This window comes from Dermochelys coriacea, chromosome 2 (assembly GCF_009764565.3).
Source record: "Dermochelys coriacea isolate rDerCor1 chromosome 2, rDerCor1.pri.v4, whole genome shotgun sequence".
Classification (NCBI taxonomy): Eukaryota; Metazoa; Chordata; order Testudines; family Dermochelyidae; genus Dermochelys; species Dermochelys coriacea.
Window position 1 is genome coordinate 132,927,401 of NC_050069.1, and position 22,638 is coordinate 132,950,038.

The window sequence follows — 22,638 nt, forward strand, 5'->3', positions numbered from 1 at the left end:
TCTGATTTGGTCAACAGGTCAGCACTTTGGCTCGCATTGAAAGTACTTGGCTAAATCTGGTTAAAAACATGGGTGCGAAACATAAGCAAAGTTTTTCAAGGTAAACCAATTTATGTTCTAGTTAAAAAGCAAAATCTGTCTTGCTATAAATCATTGCATTTGTGTTAAAATGTACATGAAATAAAATAAGAGAAATTGGTATACATTATGATAAAGTCTTAAATTACATGATCACATGCTATTTCATCCACAAGACCCATGCCTCATTCAGTGTATAGGATGGATGGATGTACAAGGGAATGCAAATTAAGGTTGCCTGGGGAACTGTAAACCTGATATTTCCTAAGTTTTGAGTGTTTGATTCTTCAACCTAATTAATGTTTAATGTGGCTTTTTGAAATGGGATTCAGTACAGAGTCTAATTCTACATGCATGCCACAATGGACTGCTATCGACTTCCATGCAAGCTCTATAGGAGGATCTCTGTATGTTGTCCTTTTTGGCCAGACTGGTTTTGTATATGAAATTCTGTAAGTTACTTACTGAACAGAGCTGTTAGTTTCCATATGCACAAATTGAGACCAAGTTGAATCTCCCTTTGAAAATTTGGCCCATATGGTTATTTCTCTCACCCCCTCACAGTACTGTCCATTCCTGTCTCATCATTAGCTGTACAGTCCCTACTTTTTCTTTGCATAGGGTTCTATGAAAAACTCATGGTTCTGTGGAGCTGCATGTTAGAATCTAAAGTTTATAATCTTAAACATTTACCAAGATAATCTTTTCACCTTTCAAGTTGTGTGCATGTTGAAATGTCTTCAGTTTCACTGTACTGACACTTTAGACAGAGAATGGTTTGAGGCTTAATTGTTCTGATTTAATATAGGCAAGAAAATACTGGTACAAAAGCTTGGTGGAAAAAAAACAGCATTAATTACTGAATATGCTATGAATATGAGCCATTTCAAGTTAATCAAAATCACATGACTCAGATATTCTAAACTGTCAATTCTATCTTGAAGATGAGTGGTAGCAGAAGAAACATATTTTCACTTCCCTTCAGAAAATAGACTTTTCATAACTTATAAGGCAACAACAGAAAGGGAGATCATCATGAAATAATGTTTGGGGACTAGGAGCACTGTACTGTGTTTTCTGACAATGAGCCACAAATACAATTTTCTCATGACAGGCACCATGTCCATACTGTCGCTTTAATATTTCATCTACCCCTTTGTTTTGTACTAGGAAAAGCTATCAGAACAATACTATGAAACTAGTGAGTGCTGGAACTCCCACCACTGTGCATATTTCATTGCTGTCTTTCCAATCAGATCAGGATATTGGATGGGGTCAGAGAAATGTACACATTTTAATATGTAGCTATTGAATTAAAATCTACAACTGTACTCCGATCATTGCTTTGCTAAACCACATACTTTATAATCTTCAGGAAAAAAAAAATCTGTCTCTCCCCATGTATCAGTAAAGATTTAATAACAGCTGCTGCAAAGACTTCTTATTTCAGGATTTAATTATTTTTGCAAAATATACCAGTGCATTTATTAGTTTACTCTGAAGTAGAGTCAGGAGAATACTGCAAAAAGTATTTACCCAAATATTTGCTCAGACTTCTCTCTCTTCAGTTTTGTCTGTATCTCTATAGAGTTAGTTAACATTTGAACAGCTGTGTTTGATTTGCAAAAATGGTCACATGATGTAGAATTTAAGAACTCACAATCATGTTTCTGCAAATGCTCAGAGCATGATGGCAAAGCTACACCGAGGGAAGATAGGATCTGACCCTTGCATCTATCTGTGTCTTAAGTGTTTAACCCCTGTTTAACAGTCATTTCCACCCCTCATTAGCTGCTGTGTCTATTTGATATCCTTGTTGGCTAATGATCATTAAAATCATTAAAGGCAGTATTTACAATTTAATTGTTTATCCACCTAATCTATCATGATGATAAGCTTTTGGGAGCAAGAACTATCATTTACAATGGTTGTATAGAGTGTCAGATTCCCTAATATGTTGAGTCCTCCAGACATTATCAAAATATAAATATTAAATATTATGGCAAGGGATAACCAGATGGAGCTATTATCCATACTCTTACAGGTTTTTTTTTCTTTGACTATGATAAAACTAACTTTGGAAGAAACATGTTATTTTTAGTTTTCTGTCATTTCTTTGCTGAAACTGTTGCAGGTAGCAAAGGAATTTGGACTTTGTCATAATCTCTCTACAAGGGATCCATTCTTGAGACAGAGATGCTCCCAAGGAACTGGCCATTGACACTCCTTTCATATGAAAATCGCAACATTTACAAATTAATATAAAGGTTTGAAATCCATTTGAGAGCTTCAGGAGATTCAGAATGCATCTTTGCTATGCCTCCTGGAAATGAAAAAATGGGACACTTGTTCACACTATGGTCAATGGTTTGTAGATCTCCGCATTCATATTATGGAAAATCCTTGATTCTCTGTTTGTGTATCAGATGTACTCATGTTCCATGTGATGTCCTGCAGTGGTTAATGATCGTTCACTGTGTTTGTCAGAGCAAGAAACCAGGTGGTTTGGTGGTGGGATCATTTATGAGGTGCTTGCTATTTTTACATCAGAGTCTGGCCATTGCATCCTCCAGCTGTCTTCTGGGTCGAAGCTGGATAAACAAAGAGCTTCTCCAGCCACCCAGAATGGTCAGTAGGACTTAAGGTGAGTGTGAGGAGGGTGAAAAAAATTGTCACACAGATGGAGCTTTTGGTTACAAAGAGCTTTCCAATTCTTTAAGTAATGTAGCCATCTCTCTCCTGGTGGTTGAAGGAGGGATGTTTGTGAGGCAGCATAAGGCAGCAGAGCAGACATCAGGGTGCTAGTTATAATTCTCATAGCCAAATTTAGCTGGGTATCAACAAGGTCTGTGTGTGAGTCTCTTTTCCAAATAGGTGTGCATTACTCAGTTGTAGAGGTAATTAAAGCCAGTATTGCCATTTGTAGCATTCTAGTGTCACAATCTCAGCTAGAACTGCTAATTTTTGGATTATAGTAATTGGTACTTGGTTGAGATTTGTGAAAGAGGCGATTATCAGACCATTGAGACCACCACTGTTCCAGGACTGGTGCATGTATGTTAATGAAACAAATGACACTAAGAATATATAGACTAGATTTCTCCTCTAACAAGAAGCCAATCTGCAAGTCCCTGACACCCACTATTACTCAACAGAAGTGACAATATTGCCAATAATATGGATATTATCTTTTGAGCCCTCCATTAAAATACAGAAATTTGCTATCAGTGTTTTTATGTAATCCTTGCTTCCAAACTCTGGGGCACATGTGTGTGGTTGTCTCTCTCATTCTCTCACTCTTCCCTTTCCTCCCAAGCTGCAGCTGAGAAGCCTTTCTGACAAAACTTTTATCAAAACCAATATTTTCTTGCAAAGTTTCAGTTTCAATAAATTGGCATTTTCTGACAAAAAACAGTTTAATCAAAAAATTCCTAATCACATTTCAATCACCAGGATACTACTCAAGGAAGAGTCCTAGTAAGAATCCAACTGAGAAGACTTAATATTAAAATAAAAATTAATAAAGTCAAGGGCTGAACTTTACCCATTAAAAAGAAGTTCTAATAATATATTATCAAAAAAATGGCAGTTTGGAAACTCCACCTTTTTCTGATATGATTCTAATTTTTCCTCACAGGTAGTACTCTGACACTGTATTTGTGAGGTGGGTGACTTAGGTTTTAATTCAGAGAAGCATTAATTTGTTCTTTCCTGAATCAGAGCCTTAGACCTTTATCCTTCCTTGTAAACCTACCCCTCAGGAGTAGCTACTTTTTAATGCATAAAAGCAATTAAATCCAAAATCCCACTCTATGGCTGTGTTGGGTTTTCTTGTGGATGAAGACTAGAAAACAGATCAAGCAGTTACAGCACCACTATCTGTTCATCCATTCACATTAATGCAGTTATCCCACTGACATGATTTATAAATAATAATGCTTGTTAAAAGGAAATCACTGTTGTTGTTTCTGGCCATGCATAACATGTTGAAATTAAAAACCGGGCTGTAAACTGGAGTTGCTGTCACCTTTGTTGCAGCTCATCAGGCAAATTTAATTCATAAATCCTTCAGCAATGTTGTGCTAGGACTCCACTAAGCACCAAAATTCTAGTCACAGAAATGGTTTTAATTATCCTCTTCAATTGCAAGTGGAATATTTATTGCTGTGAGAATAATGATGTTTAAGGGTGCTTGCAATGTCACTCTGCATAACCTGTGCATGAACAATTCATTAATGGAGTAGGTGTGAACGCTGAGCACTATAAAGGTGACAGATTTCAGTCAAAGCAGCTTTGATGTACACAGTTATTTAAAGATGCTGCTAAACTGAGTTGGGGTGATGATAGCATCAGTAGGAAATCAAATCTACACACAAGTAGAGACTTACTCACAATAAAAGGAATGGGTATAATGAACTAGATTATTTTATACAAACCATTATAGTACTTGCATGCCCTTTGTATGTTCCTGATCAAGGTCAGTATGAAGACTATTTTTAAACAGAAATTGGTTGCACAAGCCATTTCATTTTTTTTAAATCAGCTTTTCAAATGGAATTTGAAACAAGTGAAAGCTCAACACAAGAATTTAATGGGCAAACTTATCAAATACAATAACGATGCTCATACTCAAGAATACAGTTATAGATTAGTATAGGATAAGAAACCATAAAATAATAAAAGGAGTACTTGTGGCACCTTAGAGACTAACAAATTTATTAGAGCATAAGCTTTCGTGAGCTACAACTCACTTCATCGGATGCATTTGGTGGAAAAAACAGAGGAGAGATTTATATACACGCACACAGAGAACATGAAACAATGGGTTTATCATACACACTGTAAGGAGAGTGATCACTTAAGATAAGCCATCACCCACAGCAGGGGGGGGGGAAAGGAGGAAAACCTTCCATGGTGACAAGCAGGTAGGTTAATTCCAGCAGTTAACAAGAATATCAGAGGAACAGTGGGGGGTGGGGTGGGGGGGAGAAATACCATGGGGAAATAGTTTTACTTTGTGTAATGACTCATCCATTCCCAGTCTCTATTCAAGCCTAAGTTAATTGTATCCAGTTTGCAAATTAATTCCAATTCAGCAGTCTCTCGTTGGAGTCTGTTTTTGAAGCTTTTTTGTTGAAGTATAGCCACTCTTAGGTCTGTGATCGAGTGACCAGAGAGATTGAATTGTTCTCCAACTGGTTTTTGAATGTTATAATTCTTGACGTCTGATTTGTGTCCATTCATTCTTTTACGTAGAGACTGTCCAGTTTGGCCAATGTACATGGCAGAGGGGCATTGCTGGCACATGATGGCATATATCACATTGGTAGATGTGCAGGTGAACGAGCCTCTGATAGTGTGGCTGATGTGATTAGGCCCTATGATGGTATCCCCTGAATAGATGTGTGGACAGAGTTGGCAACGGGCTTTGTTGCAAGGATAGGTTCCTGGGTTAGTGGTTCTGTTGTGTGGTGTGTGGTTGCTGGTGAGTATTTGCTTCAGATTGGGGGGCTGTCTGTAAGCAAGGACTGGTCTATCTCCCAAGATCTGAGAGAGCGATGGCTCGTCCTTCAGGATAGGTTGTAGATCCTTGATGATGCGTTGGAGAGGTTTTAGTTGGGGGCTGAAGGTGATGGCTAGTGGCGTTCTGTTGTTTTCTTTGTTGGGCCTGTCCTGTAGTAGGTGACTTCTGGGTACTCTTCTGGCTCTGTCAATCTGTTTCTTCACTTCAGCAGGTGGGTATTGTAGTTGTAGGAATGCATGATAGAGATCTTGTAGGCGTTTGTCTCTGTCTGAGGGGTTGGAGCAAATGCGGTTATATCGTAGCGCTTGGCTGTAGACAATGGATCGAGTGGTATGATCTGGATGAAAGCTAGAGGCATGTAGGTAGGAATAGCGGTCAGTAGGTTTCCGATATAGGGTGGTGTTTATGTGACCATCGCTTATTAGCATCGTAGTGTCCAGGAAGTGGATCTCTTGTGTGGACTGGTCCAGGCTGAGGTTGATGGTGGGATGGAAATTGTTGAAATCATGGTGGAATTCCTCAAGAGCTTCTTTTCCATGGGTCCAGATGATGAAGATGTCATCAATGTAGCGCAAGTAGAGTAGGGGCATTAGGGGACGAGAGCTGAGGAAGCGTTGTTCTAAGTCAGCCATAAAAATGTTGGCATACTGTGGGGCCATGCGGGTACCCATCGCAGTGCCGCTGATTTGAAGGTATACATTGTCACCAAATGTGAAATAGTTATGGGTCAGGACAAAGTCACAAAGTTCTGCCACCAGGTTAGCCGTGACAGTATCGGAGCCCCGACCTGGGGTATTCTATCTGCTACCCAAGATCCATAAACCTGGAAATCCTGGACGCCCCATCATCTCAGGCATTGGCACCCTGACAGCAGGATTGTCTGGCTATGTAGACTCCCTCCTCAGGCCCTTCGTTACCAGCACTCCCAGCTATCTTCGAGACACCACCGATTTCCTGAGGAAACTACAGTCCATTGGTGATCTTCCTAAAAACACCATCCTAGCCACTATGGATGTATAAGCCCTCTACACCAACATTCCACACAAAGATGGGCTACAAGCCGTCAGGAACAGTATCCCCGATACTGTCACGGCTAACCTGGTGGCAGAACTTTGTGACTTTGTCCTGACCCAAAACCTCTCCAACGCATCATCAAGGATCTACAACCTATCCTGAAGGACGAGCCATCGCTCTCTCAGATCTTGGGAGATAGACCTGTCCTTGCTTACAGACAGCCCCCCAATCTGAAGCAAATACTCACCAGCAACCACACACCACACAACAGAACCACCAACCCAGGAACCTATCCTTGCAACAAAGCCCGTTGCCAACTCTGTCCACATATCTATTCAGGGGATACCATCATAGGGCCTAATCACATCAGCCACACTATCAGAGGCTCGTTCACCTGCGCATCTACCAATGTGATATATGCCATCATGTGCCAGCAATGCCCCTCTGCCATGTACATTGGCCAAACTGGACAGTCTCTACGTAAAAGAATGAATGGACACAAATCAGACGTCAAGAATTATAACATTCAAAAACCAGTTGGAGAACACTTCAATCTCTCTGGTCACTCGATCACAGACCTAAGAGTGGCTATACTTCAACAAAAAAGCTTCAAAAACAGACTCCAAAGAGAGACTGCTGAATTGGAATTAATTTGCAAACTGGATACAATTAACTTAGGCTTGAATAGAGACTGGGAATGGATGAGTCATTACACAAAGTAAAACTATTTCCCCATGGTATTTCTCCCCCCCACCCCACCCCCCACTGTTCCTCTGATATTCTTGTTAACTGCTGGAATTAACCTACCTGCTTGTCACCATGGAAGGTTTTCCTCCTTTCCCCCCCCTGCTGTGGGTGATGGCTTATCTTAAGTGATCACTCTCCTTACAGTGTGTATGATAAACCCATTGTTTCATGTTCTCTGTGTGTGTGTATATAAATCTCTCCTCTGTTTTTTCCACCAAATGCATCCGATGAAGTGAGCTGTAGCTCACGAAAGCTTATGCTCTAATAAATTTGTTAGTCTCTAAGGTGCCACAAGTACTCCTTTTCTTTTTGCGAATACAGACTAACACGGCTGCTACTCTGAAACCTGTCATAAAATAATATAATGTGACAGAAATATAGTTAACAGAATGAGCTCTAGTTTCTTGAGTCATATTATAGTCTGAAGGACATAATATTTTGAAGACAGAAGTAAGAAAGCTGGCCAAGTTAAATGTTAACTGAACAAAAGGGAATTTTCACATTATGTTCTATTTTAACACAGAAAAGTAGTCACGGATATCACAGGACGAAAAATATACTCATGAATAAAAATCATATCTCCAAGGCTCTTTACTAACTATGGACTAAATTCTACTCTGTGCTACATTTGCAGTTTCCACTTAAGTCAGTGGGAGTCATTAGTTCACATTCAAAGACAGAGGGTTATATTTTGTCTCAGTTACACCAGGACTCATTTCAGCAGAGCTACTTTGGATCATGGGCCAAAATAGTATCTACAGCCCTTCAGAACTCTCTGAGATACAAGCTGCTACATAACCATATAAAAGTTAACACTATTGTTATTGGTATGTTAACACTAATCAAACTAAAGTTGTTTGCAGCATACTTTGGGGAATACAATTTCTAGAAAGATTAACTTAATATTTTAAATTACAATTATTTTCATTATTAAAACTATATTCCCTTAATTGTGCAGTTGGTGCACTTAACAAAACACATTTTATTTTCTAACCATTGCTATGTTTTAATGATCTAATAAATGATGATCTCGTAGAGGTTTCTTTTTAGCAAGTCTTTGGATGTTGTTTTTGTCAACACTGTTTGGTTACTATGGGTTCATAACAATGTTTTTGTGCCATATATTGACGTGAAACTTTAACCTAATGCAATTTATTCTTGAAAATGGAATTATAATGATTCCCATCTAGATCACTTAAGAGGTTAGACTTACATTAAGTAAGGCCTATTTGTTTATAAATATAGTGAGTTATTGAAAACCTGTTTTAAGGATTAGATAACTATATTTTCAAAATCAGAAGCTGGGAAAATTGTAGCAAATTTTGGGGGTTGTGAAATAGTAGTATACAATACAAAATTATACTTTTTAAAGTGTATGCTGTTGTAGCTACTACCATCTATTGACACAGAAGCAACATGTCCTTATGTCTTTGAGCACAGGATATTTTTCAGAAACAGAGTTTTGAATTAGTGTATTATGAAACACTGAGCCAGGGTTAACTTCACTTTGAGCCAAACAGCAGCACTGGAATGGAAAGAAACGTTAAATGAGCATTGACACTGGCAAACACTGTTCATCACAGAGTGCTCATTCCCTGGGATTGTAAGTTCTTGGTAAACACAGAGAAAATTCTACTTGGTACAGCAATACTTTTTGAACAAAGATTTTTGTAGTTATATAAAAAATGATTTGACTGATTAAAATGAAAAAAAAGAACATTTCAAGAGTCCTGAAAGACATTCTCCAGGATATCGAGACATAATATAAAAATCAAGACTTGGTAATGTATTCAAGTTTCAGCTCTCCTGCTCTTATTCTCCCCCTCTCTCCATTTTTAAACTTTCTAACAGGGGGTAATTAATGAGAATAAACTCTTCCTGGAAAGGTATTTTAGGGAGAATAAATTTTCTGAGCTACTAATTGCACAGTTGTGACTTTACATGAAAAACAAAACAGAGCAAATAGGGATGAATCCCTTCAGACATCAATTATATTCAAGTACAATTCAAGAAGCACCTTACAGAAAATTGATCAGAACAACTGGGTTTTCTGGCTTGCCCTTGACAGAGTTTAATGCTCAGTAAACCTTAACAATTAATTATTACCAATAAAAAACCATCCACCATAGTCTTAACTCGTTCCCAGGGTCATTTCTACACGTCCAGAAGCTGATTTGTGTGAATTCTTTGACCTTAAATTAATTACCTAAGCATTATCACACAACAAAATGAACTTCAATAATAATTACCAATACATGATCTCTAATACAACACATATTTCTCCTTCACAATTCAATGTTCAACAGAAGGTTGCTTAGTACTACAACATTCAGTTTCAGTAAACCTTGTCTGTGTGTTTTAGCCTACCCTATTCATAACTGAATATTTAGAATAAACTTCTGTTCCTTTAAATTGCAGTCCTTTATACCAGACACAAAGAAATTATTTTTTTTGCAGTTAGATCCCAAAGCACATATCTGTTAATGTACAGCAAAGGAAATTACTAAAGTATCTGTACACTTTAAATCCAATATAGGTATCTGTAGGCCCACCAAACTCACTAGAGAAATAATTCTGTGACTAGGAATTATAATTAATACTATTTCTTATTTCCATCAAATCAGAATAGCTGCTATCTGTATAGGTAGCTGACTTATGGATAACAATAGATAACTACTTTGTACACGTTTGGTCTCACCCACAAGCTTGTCCCAGTGCCTCAACTGCTGAAGCTGTGGTTTGATGTTTTCCACATGGAGAATTCTTTCACTATTCCTCAAAATTATTCTTCTTCCATAGTGGGAGGTGTCTGATGTTAACTGGAACTCAATGTGCAGATGCAAAATAGTCCTTTTATATTACATCAGCCTTTCACTGATTTCTATTAAAACTGTAAATTAGCTCTTTTAGATTGAGTTACTTGAAGAATACCTGCATCTTTTGCCTGCACACTTTTTGAAACATCTCATATAAAAATAAAGTTGATAAGACTTTGATTAATTGTATTATAAAACACGTATTTATCAAGTTTTCCAATAGGTGGCCTTTGTTCAAACAATGCTGGAATCTCAGGAATCTTGTTGCCTAATATTTTCCTAATATATTTTTAAAAATAACTTTATTACCATTAAAGCTGCATGAAGTTTTTTATATATCACCAGCTTATATAATTTTTAATTTTTACGCGTATCTATTTTCCAACTTCCTGAAGATTTTTATTTGTTCTGTGTTGAAGAACTTCCTTTCTATATTAATTTGGTGTGGACAGGCTTGTACAAAATTCAGTTTTACTCCAAAATGTATGGTCAACGTTTAAGTTGTTTCCCTCTAACCTCGTAACATATTTGGTAATCACACACATTATTAATAATTAGCACATCCATGTCATTATTTGGTATTTAAAACTAAATATATCAAACCAATATGTTTCTCCTTCACTGTGACTCTTTAAAAACAAAATTGTCAAAATTCAAACCAAACTGATTTAAAAGGATCTTCATTTTATCCAAGCATTTGTTAATACACAGCAGTGCTCTAAACCTTTTTTTAGCAATAATATCAGAAAGATATTTTGTAACACATTAGTCAGTATATCTTAATATTGAAAGGACAAAAATGGCACAGTGCACCTCCATTTTCAATTATTAAAATGAGAAATCTCTCTTTACAGTAGAATCTCAGAGTCATGAGCACTGGAGTTACAAACTGACCAATCAACCAACCCACACCTCCTTTGGAACCGGAAGTATGCAATCAGGCAGCAGCAGAGATAACAGAAAAACAGCAAATTACAGTATTGTACTGTGTTAAACAAGCTACCAAAAAATAAAAATAAATGGAAAGCAGCATTTTTGTCTACATAGTAAAGTTTCAAAGCGCTATTAAGTCAATGTTCAGCTGTAAACTTTTGAAAGAACCACCGTAATGTTTTGTTCAGCGTTACAAACATTTCAGAGTTAAGAACAACCTCCATTCCCAAGATGTTCATAATTCTGAGGTTGTACTGTGCTATAAATCATTAAAAACATGGGTGCAAAACATAAGCAAAGTTTTTCAAGGTAAACCAATTTATGTTCCAGTTAAAAAGCAAACTCTCTGTCCTGCATTACATTTGTGTTAAAATTTACATGAAATAAAATAAGAAAAATGGGTACTTAGCTCTTTTTCGATCTCAGGCCATGATCTTTTAATTCACTGCACCTGTATGGAGCTCATTTGTGTCAATAAGACTCTGTGCACTAAATTAGAACAGCAGTGTTTTAGAAGGAAGATCTCATTTGTAGATTTACAAACTTTGGTCACAGATCCTGAAAATATTCATATATGTGCTCATCATTACCATTGTGAGTAGCCCCGTTGATTTCAATGAGACAACCCACAGCAGTAATGTTAAACAAATTAATAAGTAATTGTAAGTCTGGGGCCTTTGTTTTTGAACAACTGGTGACCCAGATATAGTTCATCATATTTTTTTGTTTTATGAGAGCTGGATACAATTTAAGTATTTTGATTAACTTTGTCACAAATTTGTATTTCACTCTTTTAGCCGTCTATAGAGTTTAAACATTTAAATTTTTTAGAAAACTCTTTAAAAATGTAAACAATTTTATTTCAAAGGTTAAAAAAGGAGAAAAAATAATTTTTGTAACTGCTATTTTTTTTTTAACAACTATACTCATCCAACACCTTTATGTGGAAACTGGTAGTTGGGTAATAAAATAATAATTGAATTATTTTATATTTTTTCACCAAAGTTATGTAACTGTTTCATACTACTTTGCCTCAAATGTACTCTAAATCACATTATGAACCATAGCCGAAGCATGCATATAAGATATATTTCAGTATATAAATGTATATCAAAATTTTAAAGTTCATGTAAATATTCTTAGTAAATTTTGAGGACCTCATTTCCACTAGAGTATATACTAAGTTATGGCAGTTTTAGTTCTAAGTTTTAATTAAGTAATATCAGTTCCCTTTCATGTCTAGAAACTGAGTCTTTCTGAAAATAACAACATCTCAGAATAAACACATCTCTCAAATTAAAGAGCCACACATTGGGACTCAGGGACAATTAATCAGTGCATAAGTTCTCCTAACACCTTCAGACCTAGATTCATAAATACTAAGGTCAGAAGGGACCATTCTGATCATCTAGTCCGACCTCCTGCACAGCGCAGGCCACAAAATCTCACCCACCCACTCCTACAAAAAACCTCACCTATGCCTGAGCTATTGAAGTCCTCAAATCATGGTTTAAAAACTTCAAGGAGCAGAGAGGCCTCCCTCAAGTCACCCATGCCCCATGCTACAGAGGAAGGCAAAAAACCTCCAGGGCCTCTCCAATCTGCCCTGGAGGAAAATTCCTTCCTGACCCCAAATATGGCGATCAGCTAAACCCTGAGCATATGGGCAAGATTCACCAGCCAGATACTAAAGAAAATTCTTTCCTGGGTAACTCAGATCCCATCCATCTAATATCCCATCTCAGGGGATTAGGCCTATTTACCCTGAATATTTAAAGATGAATTACTTACCAAAATCCCATTATACCATCTCCTCCATAAACTTATCGAGTAGAATCTTAAATAGATAGATCTCAGATAGATCTTTTGTCCCCACTGCTTCCCTTGGGAGGCTATTCGAAAACTTCACTCCTCTGATGGTTAAAAACCTTCATCTGATTTCAAGTTTAAACTTCCTGGTGGCCAGTTTATACCCATTTGTTCTTGTGTCCACATTGGTGCTGAGCTGAAATAATTCCTCTCCCTCTCCTGTATTTATCCCTCTGATATATTTATAGAGAGCAATCATATCTCTCCTCAACCTTCTTTTAGTTAGGCTAAACAAGCCAAGCTCCTTAAGTCTCCTTTCATAAGACAACTTTTCTATTCCTCAGATCATCCTAGTAGACCGTCTCTGTACCTGCTCCAGTTTGAATTCATCCTTTTTAAACAAGGGAGACCAGAACTGCACACAGTATTCTAGGTGAGGTCTCACCAGTGCCTTGTATAATGGTACTAAAACCTCCTTATCCCTACTGGAAATGCCTCTCCTGATGCCTCCCAAAACCGCATTAGCTTTTTTCACAGCCATATCACATTGGCAGCTCATAGTCATCCTATGATCAACCAATACTCCAAGGTCCTTCTCCTCTTCCGTTACTTCTAATTGATGCGTCCCCAACTTATAACAAAATTCTTGTTATTAATCCCTAAATGCATAACCTTACACTTCTCACTATTAAATTTCATCCTATTGCTATTACTCCAGTTTACAAAGTCATCCAGATCCTCCTGTAGAATATCCCGATCCTTCTCTGAATTGGCAATACCTCCCAGCTTTGTATCATCTGCAAACTTTATTAGCACACTCCCACTTTTGTGCCAAGGTCAGTAATAAAAAGATTAAATAAGATTGGTCCCAAAACCGATCCCTGAGGAACTCCACTGGTAACCTCCCTCCAACCTGATAGTTCACCTTTCAGTAGGACCCGTTGCAGTCTCCCCTTTAACCAATTCCTTATCCATCTTTTGATGTTCATATTGATCCCCATCTTCTCCAATTTAACCAATAATTCCCCATGTGGCACGGTATCAAATGCCTTACTGAAATCTAGGTAAATTAGATCCACTGCATTTCCTTTATCTAAAAAATCTGTTACTTTCTCAAAGAAGGAGATCAGGTTGGTTTGGCACGATCTACCTTTTTTAAAACCATGTTGTATTTTGTCCCATTTACCATTGACTTCAATGTCCTTAACTACTTTCTCCTTCAAAATTTTTTCCAGGACCTTGCATACCACAGATGTCAAACTAACTGGCCTGTAGTTACCCGGATCACTTTTTTTTTCCTTTCTTAAAAATAGGAACTATATTAGCAATTCTCCAATCATTCGGTACGACTCCTGAGTTTACAGATTCATTAAAAATTCTTGCTAATGGGCTTGCAATTTCAGGTGCCAATTCCTTTAATATTCTTGGATGAAGATTATCTGGGCCCCCCGATTTAGTCCCATTAAGCTGTTTGAGTTTCGCTTCTACCTCAGATATGGTAATATCTACCTCCATATCCTCATTCCCATTTGTCATGCTACCATTATCCCTAAGATCCTCTTTAGCCTTATTAAAGACTGAGGCAAAGTATTTGTTTAGATTTTGGGCCATGCCTAGATTATCTTTAACCTCCACTCCATCCTCAGTGTTTAGCTGCCCCACTTCTTCTTTCTTAGTTTTCTTCTTATTTATATGGCTATAGAACCTTTTACTATTGGTTTTAATTCCCTTTGCAAGATCCAACTCTACTCGACTTTTAGCCTCTCTCACTTTATTCCTACATGTTCTGACCTCAATTAGGTATCTTTCCTTGCTGATCCCTCCCATCTTCCACTCCCTGTATGCTTTCTGCTTCTTCTTAATCACCTCTCTAAGACGCTTACTCATCCAGCTTGGTCTACAACTCCTGCCTATGAATTTTTTCCACTTTCTTGGGATACAGGCTTCCGATAGCTTCTGCAGCTTTGATTTAAAGTAATCCCAGGCCTCCTCTACCTTTAGATCCATAAGTTCTTCAGTCCAATCTACTTCCCTAACTAATTTCCTTAATTTTTGAAAGTCAGCCCTTTTGAAATCAAAAACTCTAGTTGCAGATTTATTTTTGTTAATCCTTCCATTTAGTTTGAACTGAATTAGCTCATGATCACTTGAGCCAAGATTGTCCCCTACAACCATTTCTTCTATGAGGTCCTCGCTACTCACCAAAATTAAATCTAAAATGGCATCCCCTCTAGTCGGTTCAGCAACTACTTGATGAAGGAATCCATCAGCTATCACATCTAGGAAAATCTGAGCCCTATTATTATTACTAGCACTGGTCCTCCAGTCTATATCTGGGAAGTTAAAGTCTCCCATGATCACGCAGTTTCCATTAGTATTTACTTTACTAAAAACATTAAAAAGGGCTCTATCCATATCCAAATTAGATCCCGGAGGTCTATAGCACACCCCAAGCACGATCGTAGGAGAGGCTTTACTAGTTATCTTCCCCAATGTAATTTTTGCCCAGACGGACTCTGTCTTATCCATTGCATCGTTTCTTATTTCTTTACATTCTACCTCATCATTGATATACAATGCTAGTCCACCACCTTTACCTTTGTTTCTGTCTTTCCTAAACAGCACATACCCTTCAATACCTGTAGTCCAGTCATGACTACTATTCCACCATGTTTCTGTTATTCCTATAAAATCTGGTTTCATTTCCTGCACCAGTAGCTCTAGTTCCTCCATTTTGTTACCTAGGCTTCTCGCATTGGTGTACAAACATCTTAATTTTTGCTGTTTGGCCTCGCTCACATTTTGTACCCTATTAGGCACAGTCATTCTACAGCCAGTATAACCTATTAGACTAGTAACCACACCGCTCTCGCTCCTTATATACATTCTCCTACCCATGGCTGTATCCTTTCTTACTTCGTCGTCTTCTTCCCTCTTAATGCTAAAATCTGGCGTGGAGATTACCTGGACATCTCCCAACCATCTCCCCCTAATTCCTAGTTTAAAGCTCTCTTTATCAGTTGTGCCAGCCTTGATCCTAGAAGACTATTTCCTTCCCTACTCAGATGAAGTCCATCCCGAGAGAACTGTCCTCTGTCTGTGAATGCCTCCCAGTGGCCATACATCCCAAAGCCCTCCTTATAGCACCACTGCCTAAGCCATCTGTTGACAGTCAGAATTTTGTCACACCTTTCTTGCCCTTCTCTAGGAACAGGAAGGATCCCACTAAAGATCACCTGAGCCTCAATTTCCTTAAGCGTCTTTCCCAGCCTAGCATAGCCTCCCTTAATACTTTCCAGTGAGAATCTAGCCGTATCATTTGTTCCCACATGAAGGATAATTAGGGGATTCTTTCCCGCTCCCTTTAGGATTCTTTTCACCCTCAGGTCTACATCCCTTATCTTAGCACCCGGAAGACAGTACACCCTTCTATTCTCTAGATCAGCTCTAGTTACAGGCCTGTCTATTCTTCTCAATAAGGAGTCCCCTATCACATAGACCTGCCTTTTGCTGGTGATAGTGATATTCTCCCATCTCTCCCCTGTTCCCTCTGGCTGCAAGTTCTTTCCATTCCTATTTTCCCTTATAATCCTCTTCAACCCATCCTGTATCCTCCTGGGGCTCATAATTGGTGTAGTCCCCCTTGACTCTTCTGCTTTTCCTATAGGACTAGCCTCTCTTCTCTTCTTCCTTACCCTTCCACCTTCAACAAGTACCTGCTGAGCCCCTTCTTCATTTTCCAACTCTGCAAACCTGCTCCTAAGCTCTGTTTCACCTTTACTAGCCCGTCTTTTCCTCTGCCTGGTTCTTTTAGTCACATGCTTCCACTGACCACTTTCCTCACCCAGTCTCCCCTCAAATTTCCCCAGCCCTGCTTCCATCAGTGAGTCTGAACTTTTCCCTTCAGATACCTCATATCTTTGCTCCATCATCTGCTCAAACCCCTTCCTAAACTCAACCAGATTTTCCACCTGCATCTCCAAACTTCGGATCTTTTCCTCCATCAGCTCTATCAGACAGCATTTCATGCAGAAAAAACTCTTACTGTTTCCCCCCTCCAGGATCATGTACCTTCCACAGCTTCCACATCCAGTCATCCTCAGTGTGTCTTCCACTACAGGAGTCACTCCCACAGCTGCCTCCGTATCTTTCATCACCTTCCCACCTAAGTCCTGTTAATCTGGGAAACACAAGTCACACCAAAAAGACCCCCCCCAGCAAAAGCAAACCCCAAACAAGCACTACAATACAACCTCCCACTCAAACCCCTCTGTTTACAGCTCTGTTTGCTAGCTCCTGTGCCGCTGCCTAACTGGCTGGCTACCTTTATAGGACCTCTAGTTAGAAGCCCCACCCCCTAATCAGGGCTCAGCTTCTCTCCCAGCACAAAGCCCCTAGAAGCCTCTACACACACACACAAATACTAAAAATACAAAACCAAGTACAAATACCTTCTCCTCCAACAGAACTCCCACTCAAATTCCCGTTTACAGCTCTGTTTGCTAGCTCCTGTGCCGCTGCAGCTGTCTGTCAGACCTATATGAATACTATTGTCATTACTTCACCTGTTAAAGAGTTTGAATGGATTTCATGGTATTGCTAGTCACGCTGAATATTGCAATTGCAGTTAGCTCTGACTTTCAGGCTATCAGATAAGTAGAGATATTTCTTTGAGATTCTGCTACTAAGGAAGGCAAAATTCCCAGGGGGGGAATAGGGGGACATATATTTTAAAAATATTATGTTTTGAAGTTTAGATATAATGCACCTAAAATGTTATTGTAACAAGAAGTGCAGCTGGGTTACTGGGTTTGTTTTTTATCTGTAAAAGAATCAAGACAGAACTTGTGTAGTACATTACATGCAAGTCAATTCTAAGATCAAAGGAACAAGACTTCCATCAACTGGGTCTTGTTTAAGAATGATTACTAAATGCCTTATCGGTGGGGGGATATTTTGGATTGGACTAGCAGGAATGATATCCAAACTCCACAAAGAGGGGGATAGTCTCTGCCCAGAAATTCCAGAGCCAGGCCTCTTCTCATATCTCTAATGAATTTAGGAATGTGCATAGGGGTAGTGGTGGGATTTTCTATGCCTCCCATTGGCCAGCTGGGGATAACAGGAGAGCCAATTGGATGTCTGAGTTAGTGAAGCTAGTGAAAAAGCTTCTTCTGATAAACTAAAAATGCACATTGCAAAGTGTATCAATTAATAATCAGCCTCAAATTAAGCATTAATAGAAAGAGGGCCATACTTTATAGTAAAATTACATTTGTAAATGGGTTATAAAGCATTTATAAATTATTAAAATATGTTATAAATATGTTACAGACTTGAGTAATGTGTTATGGATGCTTATAGGCACATCAGTGGAAGGTTGTTGTAGATAATTGCAGCCCTTCTTATAAGTAGCCAATTGAAAAGCTGGATTCTGCATCAATCTATAACAACTGATGAACTGTACATTAAAATGCTATTAATCTAACTGATTTATAAAGGAAATTTTAATGAAAATACAAATTGAAATGTAATAGAAAGAGTGATTAAGATATGTTTATTAATATATTTGAAAGGTAGATGTGCTAATTTACAGCCTAATTTTGTCATCTTACTCATGTTAACTAGCAGAGCTGTCCAAAAAGCAACAATCCCATTCAATGAATAATACTGAGGTTTCAAAATTTGTTTTCTTTCTAATACAGAACACAAATAAGAATATTTGAAACTTTATTCATGAAAAACTTTATTCATGAAACCCATCTTAGAATAGCCAATGGTCCAGTGGTTAAGGCCCTCACATAGGATTTGTAAGACCCCAATTCAAGTTCCTGTTCTGAATTAAACAGGCTATTAGCCTTACCACCATGTTATTACCTATTCTGGGGTGGTGAGTGTCTCCATATTTCTCTGTGAAATTTCACCCTTGGCCTGAGAAAATATTTCCATGGACCTGACACATTTCTGCGAAACATTTCAGTTTCAATGACACAGAATTTTTTTTGACACACTTTACTGTTTAGTATTATATTCAACATATGGGTCCATGGAACCGTTCACTAAGTTGGATACCACTCAACATAAGGTTGGAAGAATTGAGTCTTTTTGATAACATCTTGGATGTCCAAACCAAGAAAATAATAATGAAGTCTTATCCATATTATTTTTTATTCTTTAAATATAATTTGAGTTTTATAACTCCTGAACACAACAACATTCCTTTCCAGCCTGAGACTCCTGTGTGCTAAAGTTCAGCCAATTTGTAAGCCTGTTAAAAATTCCAGGAAACAGGTGGTTATAATAGAAATAGTGAAATAGACTTTAACTGTAGAGTACAGTGGATGAGGTATAGTTAAAGATTCCTTTTTATATGTCTAAAAAAGTAAACTTTACAAATTATTTTCTTTTTTGACAATAAATTCAAAGCCTCCTTGAAGCTTCCACTATAAATAAATAAGACAATCAAGACTGCAGCCAGAGAAACTCTGTCTACCTCTACTGACACTCAGGATAGGTCCAATTATTTTTGTATTTGCAAGAGAAGTTATCTATTGCTGGCCTGTATGTTTTCATGGTTTGATAGAAGGTGAAAAATAAAAGATGTGTCCTTGGACAGTTTTCCCTGGTACTGATTCACACGTCTTAATTTACCACTGCTACATTTTCAAACACAATATACCCAAGAGTGTCTTTTGTCAGGAAGTATCATTGAAGCAGAGAGAGGGATGTTTAGAATGAATTTATCCTTAATTGGGAGCTGAACTGCAGTAACTTCCCATCATCCTTTAACACAAAGCTTTATTTTCCCCTTTATATGCAAGGAAGAAATTTATTAATGTTTTGTACTACCAAAAATCTGTAAAACACTTTAAAATGATCAGGTAAAGGCTTGTAACAGCAATACTGGAATGTGCTATAAAATATTTTGAAAAGTAATTTGGAAGCTAAGATAGGAATTCTGCTAGTGGAACGTAGCTTCCAATGCACTTTATTCTATTATCTGTGCAGTAAGCATCATCACAAATGAAGATATTGTATGATAAGCCAAATTATCCCTAAAAAGATTCAGGTACAAACTCCAAAGAAAGAGACTTGACAACTTGCTCGTAATACAAGAAATGAGGTTGCCCTGTTCTTTTCATAGCTAATGAGTACTCTAAATTGCCAAAGTAAAAAATATATTATTTCAAAAAGGAGAAATCTAGTTTTAACAGAGACCATTACTACTTTACCAAGTCATTTTTAAGTAAATGTTGGCTTTTTTCAATAGCATGCACTTGATATGTCACTTCTAATATTTAAGCCAGTGAGGGAGAAAATATGGATTACTGAACGTGAAGTAAACTACAATTAAAAAAAAAAGAAAAGAAAAGAAAAGAAAAGAAAAACAATTTGTTGTCTAAGGCTCCAACACTGCAAATACCTATGTATATGCTTAACTTTACACACACAGTGAGTAGTCCCATTAACTTCAGTGGAACTAACAGTGTGCAAAGATAAGCTTGTGCATAAATTATTACAGGATCAGGGTTTAAAGTCTTTTTTTAGTTAAGGAAAGTTTATTACAAATTACAATTAGAAATGTCTTAATTAATAAATGTTTATGGCTCTTCCCCCCCCCAATATTTGAATTGATGACTAATGCTTTTGTATCCCTCAGATGTGTGTTGTACTCTGGAATATTTTTTTTTGCAAGACCCTAATTAATATAATCCAATCTTGCAAACACTTACACATTTGCTAAACTTGACTACCATGAATAGTCTAATTAAAAGTTAAGTGCATGCCTAAAGGTTTGCAGGATTGTAGCCTACATTTACACCCTAAATTCTTGATCCTACAAGGAGCCCCATACATGCAGATTCCTGTTTTTATGTAGACCCCTGTTGAAATCAATGAGGTGCCCTCATGGAGAGCTCATTGCCTAAAATGAATAAGTAGTTGTTTCCTTCTTTTCACTAGGATTTGATAGCAGGTTTCCAGATGAAGATAATGTTTAGATCAAAGAAATAAATAATGCATATGTAACTTCATGAAGAGGAGAGATGGTCTTTCAAAGATTTTTCATTACTAAAATATTTATATGGACTCCCTATCACTTAGGGATATTCCCTTTAATGAGTTAATACAGAAGGGTATTGAATTAGTACCATTGTCTTTCCTCTTTGAAAACTTTTAACTAAATGACTAATCCTGCAAAGCGCCCATTGACTTCAGTGGGCATTTTGCCTTAATTAAAACTGCAGTTTAGAGATATAATTGCAAAGGTGAGGCTTCAAAACTTTTGATTCTTCCAATAATTTATCTCAATGATAGGGTGGTGGCTCCCTTCTAACACATTGGTACACACACAGTTTAATCAGTTCTAGCAGAAAAGACCATTAAATATAGGAGTATATCCTTTATTATGGAATTGCCACCCAAAATATGCTGAGGACACTCTCCTGATTCTTACATCAGCAAATGAGGAACAGAGAGAAGAAACCCAAACTCTTGTACTGCAAACACCAACCCATAGGTTTTGCTATCACCCATACCCCATTGGTTTCAATAGGAAAACTCACAGATAACACACGGTTAGTGTTTGCCAGATGAGGGTCCAGATTTATTCCATTTTATGTCACTTAGAACAGTATTTGTTGACCCCAGTGTAAGAGTGTATCACCCTTAAATACAAAACATTAATTGAATACTTACAAAAAGAAAAGTAGAGAGGCATCTTTCAGGTACAAAATGGCTCCTTTAGGGGTGAAGTTGCTTAGCTCTGCCCAATTCAAAGGTCTAGTGCAGCAAGGTGTGCTGGGAAAATAAGTATAAAAGGAAATCCCTTTAAAAGAAGGTTCTAAAAAGAGTTAATAGGAACTAAGAAACTGGTAAAGAAGAGACCTCTTGTGTAAAGTATTAATGTATTATAACACACTCCATAGTATGTTCCATGTCTTCTCCTCTGTGTCCAACACACAGCGGATGGGTGAGTTATAGTCTCTGATTACAAAGGGCTAGATTCAAAAGTAGGATTTAGCTTAATTGCAATTTTTGTCATTTAAATTCAACATTTAGGCACCCTTGAGATTCTTAAAACCCTGGTTCAGCTGCTGCCCAACTCTAGAGATCCCAACACTTCTGCTGGTAAAGTCCCCATGGCACCTAAAAGTCTGTCAGTGTGTATGTGCGCTGTTGCTACAGCCCAGGTGCCTAAACCTTAGCAGGATCCTCACATTAGGCATTCCCTACTTATCTTGACTGTGGGGTCAAAGCCAATAGGCATTCTCAGCACACACCTAATCCTGCAGCCAAGAAGAGCAACTTGCAGCATAGTGATGAGCGCACTCACCTGGGATGTAGAAGAGGCAGGTTCAATTCTCCTCTCTGTCTGATGTGGAAAAAGGATTTGTACTTGAGCCTCCTACCTCACAGGAGAGTGCACTGGTCTTTGGGACATTCTGGCACAGGGCTTTCAGTCTCACCTGTTGAAGCTGTTCCACTGTATAACTAATTAAATATTCAGTAGGCTAGCCAGACAGCAAATGAATCCAGTGATTAGGGCACTCATGTGGGAAACTCAAATCCTTTCTCCACAGCAGGGAAGAAATGAACTTAGGTCTCCTACAGCCTGGATGATTTTTCTAACCACTAAATTAAAAGTAAAGGGGGGGGGTGTCTTTTCTGAGAGAGAGGGAGAGGGACAGGACTAGCTGTGAATTCCAAGCAGAGGGA

General features: G+C 37.9%; 1 long non-coding RNA gene across 1 annotated transcript in view; it reads right to left on the minus strand.

The window, feature by feature from the left end:
* Window positions 1-22,351, minus strand: part of LOC122458803 — a 59,590-nt gene extending 37,239 nt beyond the window's left edge. The window contains exons 1-2 of the long non-coding RNA XR_006279080.1: window positions 22,256-22,351; window positions 21,619-21,720 (exon numbers count right to left, since the gene is read on the minus strand). This is a non-coding gene — a long non-coding RNA (uncharacterized LOC122458803). The remainder of the gene's footprint in view (window positions 1-21,618; window positions 21,721-22,255) is intronic.
* Between the last annotated feature and the right edge of the window lie 287 nt (window positions 22,352-22,638).